The 8,426-nt window shown below is 47.9% G+C and overlaps 1 pseudogene; it reads left to right on the forward strand.

The window, feature by feature from the left end:
* LOC109304639 overlaps positions 1–8,426 on the forward strand; it is a 24,342-nt pseudogene that overhangs the window by 10,770 nt on the left and 5,146 nt on the right.

Genomic DNA, 8,426 nt, shown 5'->3' on the forward strand with positions numbered 1-8,426 from the left:
AGAACAGCTGCGAGGCTTGGGGCGTGCTAAAGGGGAGGTAGGAGGCACGCATAGCCCATAAGGCTGGGGTGCACCAAGTCACCCTAAGATCACAGGAGATCATAGGCAGCCTCCCATAGTACCTTATACAAGATCAAAGACGTGGTGGGCGAGAATAAGAGGGTGCTGATCTCCTAATTGCCACGGCAAGGGGGGCGCTAGCGGGATCACGGCCGCTCGCAGGCCCCACTCCGTGACAGCATCCAAGGAGAAGGAGCTTGGGGGTCTAGAGATCAGGGGTGTACTGCTGATCAGTCCGTCCATCTGTCTGCTTCAAGCTGACATCCCAATGCACACAGAAGCACTGGGCTGAAAAAAGAAATGAGTTCCAGTCCATATTGGATCACAAATTGACTGAGTTAGCTGGATCCCAGGCTAGTGGTGGTTTATCAAGATTACAATGTTCCCATGCAGCCTGAGAGAGAAGCTGCTGAGATGCTCAAGGCTGAAATAGAAGGGACTCGTGGTGAAGCTTGAGGTACACTGAGCGGCAGTTGTATGCAAGGTTTTGGGAACAGCAGTGAGGACTGTAGGTCAGGATTGAAGGCAACTGTAGGGCTAAATTTGGAATCCTGGCACTGGAATAGCAGTGGGTGGTATAAGTCAGGACCAACAGTCAGCAGAACTGGGAAAAAGAAAGTACAAGTCCATATCTGACCCTAAATCTAATTCTCTAGTAAAGGACAGCTCAGGTAACTGGGGTTGAGCTTCAGAGACTTGCACCTCTTCAGTCACCAGTTCCACTCATCCCAGCCAGTAGTGACTAAAAGCTGTTATCCTTTGCTGTGAGTGGGCAGCTTGTGTGACCAGATCACAAAGCTGCTCTTCATCTGCCACCCATTATCTCCATTGTTCACAGCCTGAGCAGAGACACTAAGAGCATACTGGGCCCCAGAGACTGGCCTTAGCTTTCTGCCTTTAGGGGCTGTCCCTCCAGAGCAGCAGCAAGGCATTCAGATTTGGGCAATCTGGGCTTCCATGCCCCTTGTGCACTATGCATGAAGAGAGGCCTACATTTTCCTTAAGGTGCATCTCCACCAGGGCAGCAGTATGTCCCATCTGGTATAGCCCTGAGTACACCTTGCCCTCTGACTCACTCACATGCTCCAAACCTGGAAATACACTGATGGGACTGACCTGGGCTCATTCCCAGCAGCTGCTGGAAAGCATGTTGGAGACAGAGTAGTCACAGAAGGACACACAGCATCTTGCCCAGCGTGCTTCCAGGTTTGGAGCCTCCAAGGGGGATTGGGGTGGGGCAGGGCATGTTTGGTAATGTCACAGCTGGGGCACACTGCCATCAGGGTGTAAGCGTGTTCTGAATACAGCAGCCTGATAAAAAGAGAAGATGAAATGTGGGTGATAGTGAAATACCACCTTCTTTGTACAGAGAAGGAAACCTAAGCACAGAACGGGAAAACAATTTGCCCATGATTGTGTACTGTTAGCATTCAAGCCAGGAATAGAACCTAGGGGCTCCTGCCAACCATTCCCTGATTTAACTGGTAACATATGTAAAACACATTTTCACTGGGATCATAATTCAGGAGGTCCTCTGTGATGTGGCTGCCTAGACGGTGCCCTTTAGGCCATTACATAGCAGCATAGAAAGCAGAGCAGCTGGAAGACCTGGCATGTGATGTATTCTGCCAGCATCTTATGGCCCACAACAGAACTCTTCCTCTGCAGGACCTGCATGAGCACCTGGACAGGGCCCGCTACATGCCCCACTGGAGGGGGCTGCCTTCCAGTATGGATTCAATACCACCTACCTGCGGTGAGTTGTTGCCTACTGGAGGAACCAGTTTAACTGGCAGAAACAAGTGGAAATTTTGAACGAATATCCACATTTCAAAACTACCATTGAAGGTACATGAGGCTCCTTAACCTCTGAATGCTCCATTCATTTCCCCAAGGTGTCCTTCCCCTCACTCACGAGTTACCCCCTCTGTTTCTTTTTCTCCTTACTTTTATATAGTGCTCCGCCATTCTCCTCACCCCGTCTTCTCCATCTGCCCTCCTTTGTGAAAGGCACTTTTGAGACAAGGAGTCACTAGAACAGGGGTGAGCAAAATGCAGCCCAGGGGCTGGATGTGGCCCGCCAGGCCATTCTATCCAGCCCATCGGGCACCTAAAAAATTTAGAAAATTAATATTTATCTGCCCTGGGCTGCCTATCATGCGGCCCTCAATGGCTTGCCAAAACTCAGTAAGCGGCCCTCTACCCAAAATAATTGCCCACCCCTGTACTAGAACCTGAGACCTAGCAGCTTCCTCCATTGCAGAACTCAGCATTGTACTTAGATATAGCAAAGGAGACATCCATTGTTCCCCCAGGCTCACAGCCCTCATGGTCACCAAGTCAGGATGACCTTTTCATGCTGGGATCTAAGCCTTATTGACTGCGGCCTTATCACTCACCCTCAAAAGAGCTAACATAAACCCACAGCAATGTGTGGCATCCTCTCTCAGCTCCAACTGTGCAGTTCCCTCCCTCTGCCATGGGTCTTTCTGCATGGCTTTGCTGCAAACACTGGCTAAGAATTTGCCTTCTACCTTTAGGGTCCAGGTCAGGATCTGAGAAGCATGTGGAACATTAACCAGCCTGTCTTGGGTTTCTGGCAGGGATCGACATACACTTCATCCATGTGAAACCCCTGCATGTCCCCAGGGGTCAGATAGTCCGACCTTTGCTGATGGTGCATGGCTGGCCTGGCTCCTTCTTTGAGTTCTATAAGATCATCCCGCTGCTCACTGACCCAGCCAGACATGGCCTGAATGAGGACGTGGTGTTTGAGGTCATCTGCCCATCCATCCCTGGTTATGGCTTCTCTGAGGCACCTCACCAATAAGGTGAGTAATGAGCAGGAGGAGAAAAGTCATTAGAATCCCAGGGCACCTCAGAGATACCCCAGGAACACTCTGGCTATGGGCTTGTTCCTGAACTTTGGGAGTTGTTTCTTTAATGGGCCAGACACCTGTTGCTCCTTTAATGAAGTGAGTTTCATCCTGTAAATTCACTAATGAACTTGAGGATCTGAATGTATCTATGATAGTGTTCACATAGTCAACATGGGTCCACTGGCAAGTTTTCAGTTCATTTTTCACAAAAAACTAAATGCCTTGAAAGTGAAAGGCTTTGTGTCTGTTCCCAGTTCCTTGAGCCAGATAATCATTGCCCTGGTGAAAGGCTCCATAGCTTATTAACCTCCCCCGCCCCGAGTCAGCATTTCTCTTGCTGCATCAACATACTTATTAATGCAGGACAGGGGTGAAAACAGTGCTGTACAGTGGCATAAAAACACACCAGAATCCCTTCCCAGAGGGACAGGTGTGCAATAGAACATAGGCAAGGCAACATCTGTAGTTAGGCAGAAGGCAGGGTAGTGAAGCACCTTATAAACTAACTGAATCAGAGATGCATGAGCTTTCATGATCAGTTAGCATCTGATGAAGTGAGCTCTTGCTCACAAAAGTTTATGCATCTCTGATTCAGTTAGTCTATAAAATGCCTCTCTGCCCTGCCCTCTGCCTGATTTCAGACTAATTCAACTAACTGAATCTGCTCAATCTCTGTACTTGCAGCAGGGGCATGTTAAGGAACAGGTAATTTCCCAGTGGCCTTTGGAAGAAATGAGGAAGGACGCTGGGTGAGGGTTATCAGCAAGGTTCTTGCACACTGAGATGATGGCCTGAAGGATGATGCAGAGATGAGTGAAAGAGACCAAAGGAGCAGAGAACAGGGGTGGGATGGAGACTGGGCAGAGCCTTAAAGAGAAAGACCAAGGACATGAACTTGGGGCAGGAGAGTGAGAGCCAGTGGAGGGATTTGAGGGGAGCAGATGGAGGTATGCAGAGAAAAATAAATTTGGATGATCTGTAGCAGGACAAGGTGAAAAGGCTACAGAGCAAAGTCTGTGTCTTGCACTGCATGCAGAAAAGCGCTAGGCAGGCCTACAGTATTTACTAACAATGTTGATCCAAGAGACCAGCACATACAAGCTATTGTCTCTCTGCTAAGGAGTAAAGCAGATGTTGTCTCCTCCCTTCCAGTTCCCTGGTGCCCACAGTGTCTTTTACCACAGAGGAAACTGCAGTGAGTCCAATGAAGTCTCATTTGTTGGCTTTTACATCTCCAGGTTCTGCCAGCTGCTTTGTTATAAAGGGTCAGCTCCATCTGCTAGACATATTTAGTTAGCTGGTCTCTGACAGATGCTCCTTGCAGTGATATTGGAAAGGTCCACGGGGCTGAGGTCACCAGACTCCGGGCTCAGCTGTGGAAATTTGGATTGCAGGGTTAGTAGGGAGGCAAGTCACCCTCCCCATTCCCCATGCTTCCCACAGTGCTTCTGCATCCCTCCCTGATGCTTCTTATTAACAAAGGGTAACAGAGCACCATTGTCAGATGTTAGCCTCGGGATCACTCAACAGAACACAAAGGGCCTGGACCGATATGACATTTACATCAGTGTAATCAGCATCACACTCATGTGAAAATGTAGAAAACAGATGAGACAACCTCCTAAACTGGGCTAACGTCACACAATAGAGTGCAGAAGTACCCTGGAAAAGATGAGGGTAAAACTCTCTAACAGCATAAATTGGACCAGGATAGGTTTCCTCTGGTCTATGTCCAGACATTATGGGTTCTTGTTTGAAATCTGTGTTTATCTTATGAATCATGTTTGTGTGCTTAACAGGGCTAACATTGCATAACACCCCACAGCACTCTTAAAAGAACCTCAAAGCACCCTGCTGGAGAATCACTTCCATAGGTTAACTTATTACCAGCTCCCTGACCACCTACTAATGTGTAGGTACAGTAGTAGCCACGTACTGCATGCAGCTACCCCCAGGAAAGAACAAGGGTACTTGTGTGGTTGTTCAGGGCCCAAACACGTCCCCTCGATATTAGAGATGCCTGGCTGGAGAAGGCAATGTAGGAAAAACAGGTTTGTAATGAAATGTTTCTCCTTATGTGCAGGCTTTGACACTCTGGCTGCTGCCCGGATATTTCACAAGCTGATGGAAAGACTGGGCTTCAAGGAGTTCTATGTCCAGGGGGGAGACTGGGGCTCCCGGATCACCACAAACATGGCTCAAATGCAAGCAAAGTGAGTTAACAAGGAGTGGGGTGGGACAGCAAGAGGCCAAAGTGAGCTAGCAAGGATGGGGAGAGACAGCTGGGTGTTCTGGCTCCCTGACCACCCAGTACATAGTGCTGTCAATCTCTTCCTGAATCTACAGCATTAAGAATTTGCTTCCCAACCCTGGGACTCATGAGACTCAGGATCAGGATTTTAATGCGAGAGGGAACATTTCTCACCTTCATGGCTCAGAAACCAAACAGCTATTGAAACAGAGCCCCAAATCTATTGGCTTGCTTTTTTGTTTTAAATAATCTCATGGCTTTAGAGCCTTGCTTCCTGACTTTTGGGTGCTTGGAATGAAAAAGTCGCATAGGCAACAGTGGTGATCAGTGTGTGGCTGCTAATCATGTAGTCTTTAACCACAGAGGTGAGGTCCATGCTGGTTAGTAGTTACCCAACCCAGCAATCAGACAGGCCATTCTGATGAAGCATTATGATATAATACATGCTGTAGCTTCTTCAAGCTGCATCCCTGTATTAAAGAATCAGATAGTTGCTATCTTCTTCATTTGATAGACACTAACAGCCCTCACACTTCTGCTGAGTGAGCTGTGCAGCCCTAGCCCAGAAACTATTTTTATAGCTTCAAGTTGAGCACAAGTCAGGAGGGTTTTGACAATATTTCTCTTGATCCTTCTGGATCCCTGCTAGACAGTGGTCTGGATTCTAAAGCAGGTGGCAAAACAGTCTCTTGAGATAGAGCAGGAACATGCTTCCTGAGCCACAAAATACCCAGGATTTTCTTCACCCTGGTGGAGAATCACTGAATGTCCTTTTTCAAAAATGTCCATTAACTTGGTGGCCTGGTTTGTGAGCAGATAAGATTTGGCACCCAAACACTAGGGGACCGTTTTTAAGCATATGCTGGTCATAGCAAGAGCAAGATGTGAGCTGTGTCTACACCCCAAAGGCATGTAACATACACCAGCAATGACAAACCAGGAGAGCAAACCAATAATACACACAATGTATTGCAACTCCAGTTTGGTTTATCTAGCACTCTTCTCCTTCAGCCCGGTTTGCTCTTTATCCATATCCTACATCTTCCATTCCATTTGTGTGCCTCCTGCACATCTCAAGTTCTTTTGCATTCATATTTAGTCAGTCATTCTCCCTTCAATGATATCAACTATTTTCTCAGGTTTTTCTATTTCAGTAGCATCTAATTTCTTCAAATTCCTAGGTTTGTCCTAAGTGTATGAACTGCCACCCCTCTACTGTATTGTCTAGAGCAGCCCTGAGGCAGAATCAGGTTTAATCTCTAATCCAAATAAGGAAGGAAAGGAAGTGAGGAAATTCAGAAATGGCTGGGGAACTATCAAGAAGCTGAACTGTAGCCTGAGGCATAAATCTCTTATCTATCTAAAAGACAGGCTTAGGACATACTTGCTAACAGAGAAATAGGTTGGTCTTAGAAAATGGTTTTAAAAGCTAGATAATGAGATGTAGTGAAGTGTGCACTGCATTCCCTAGATATGAGCAGGCCACATCAAGACAAAAGGCCCTGAAGAAGCTCAAGTAGCTGCATTTTAGGACTGTGTGAAGTCCACCTGGCATCCAAGACAGCCTGAAAAGGAGCCTCATGGCCATGGGTAGGCTAGGTTAGGCTTCTCAGCAAGTACACAGTGAAGTGGTTATTATAGTCTCAGAATAAGGCAGAAAGGCTCCACAGTGATAGCTGAGCCACCCAAGTCTCATGGGAGCCAAAGACTGTTGCCATTCATGCATCCTCCTGTTGGTACAGCAGCGATGGTGTATCAGCTGCACCAGGCCTAGTCTACATCTGGCATCTTCATGTGAGAAAGTTGGGAATATATGTACTTGAAGAGCTGCCTCCAGTGAAAAAGAGACATCTTTGGGAAGTTCAATGTGGCCCGGTGCAGTGTTACTGCCACATGCAGATCTCTAACTTCCAAAGAGGCCACAGAAACAGGATCTCTTTTGTTCTTAATTAGCATCAACCTAATATTGCTGCTGCTTATTATGTTCCTTAACATTGTTGTTTGCAGGCAAGTGAAAGGACTCCACCTGAATTTGGTCTTCATAACCTCAAGCAGTTTAGGGAGAGTGGTGTCTTTGATACTTGGGGCCTATGTACCATGGCTCGTAGGCCTGACCAGGGAAGATTCCCGCCGCTTATTCCCATACTTGGAAAAGAATGTGTATGAACTCTTACAAGAGACTGGCTACTTGCGCATCCAGGCTACAAAGCCAGACACAGCAGGTAACACCTCCACGCAGGTAACATACTCCCTCACCTTCTACATCCCACCATGTAAGCCAAGCACCTTATTTTGGGAAGGTAGAATGAAAAACTAAATTTGTCCAGATGCTTACTTGCCGCAGCACGGGCTCACCATGGCTGAGTGCTGACTGCACGCAGGAGGGATGGAATCTTCTCTTTGGTGGACACATACACAGGACACTTACTGCACAGTTGACTAATTAACTGTGCAGTAAATGTTTCAGCATCTACACGTGCCCCTATCAGGGTGCATGAAACTAATAAACTGGCATTTACAAGTCCTACCCTGCTGCAGAATTTTTTTTGTGCACAGCAGCATGTGTAGGCACTGGCAGGGCTGGTTGGGGCATGAGGGTACTTCAGTGCCAGGGCTGTCTGCCAGGTAACTCCATGCTGGAGCACCCTCATGCCCCAGCCAGCCCCTCTGCAGCACGTTGAGCCTGGTCAGAGCAGCCCTGGGCTGGCAGGCTGATCCCACAGAGCCCCCTGCCAGCTGGGGCTGCTCTGACCTGGCTCAATGTGCTGTGGTCCAGGCACAAGTACATACCTAGGAGCTTACCCAGAGCAGTAAACCGTGGAGAAATAAGCAGCTTATTGCTGCCCCCTAATGGCCCAGTATTACTCATCCTCTCCTTACAGCTCCGCAGCTCAAGATTTAACCGTCACAGCTGCTGCAATATTGGGTAAGGGTGAGTGATACCTCCAAGGGAGCATAGCTCCCAACAACCAGTTCATTGTCCCCATACAATGCAGCGAGCTGCATGCTCAGGGGCAACCAGCACGGGTTCATCAGCGGCAGGTCCTGTCAGACCAACCTGGTGGCCTTTTACAACCAGGTCACTAAATCATTGGATGCAGGGGTGGCAGTGGATATAGTTTTCCTAGACTTCAGGAAGGCTTTTGATACTGTCTCTCACCCCATTCTCATTAGGAAGCTGGGGGACTGTGGCGTAGACACCCATACAGTCCAATGGGTCGCCAACTGGTTAGAGA

The sequence above is a fragment of the Gavialis gangeticus genome, unplaced genomic scaffold, assembly GCF_001723915.1.
Source record: "Gavialis gangeticus isolate Ggan-Ray unplaced genomic scaffold, GavGan_comp1, whole genome shotgun sequence".
In the NCBI taxonomy this organism is placed as follows: domain Eukaryota; kingdom Metazoa; phylum Chordata; order Crocodylia; family Gavialidae; genus Gavialis; species Gavialis gangeticus.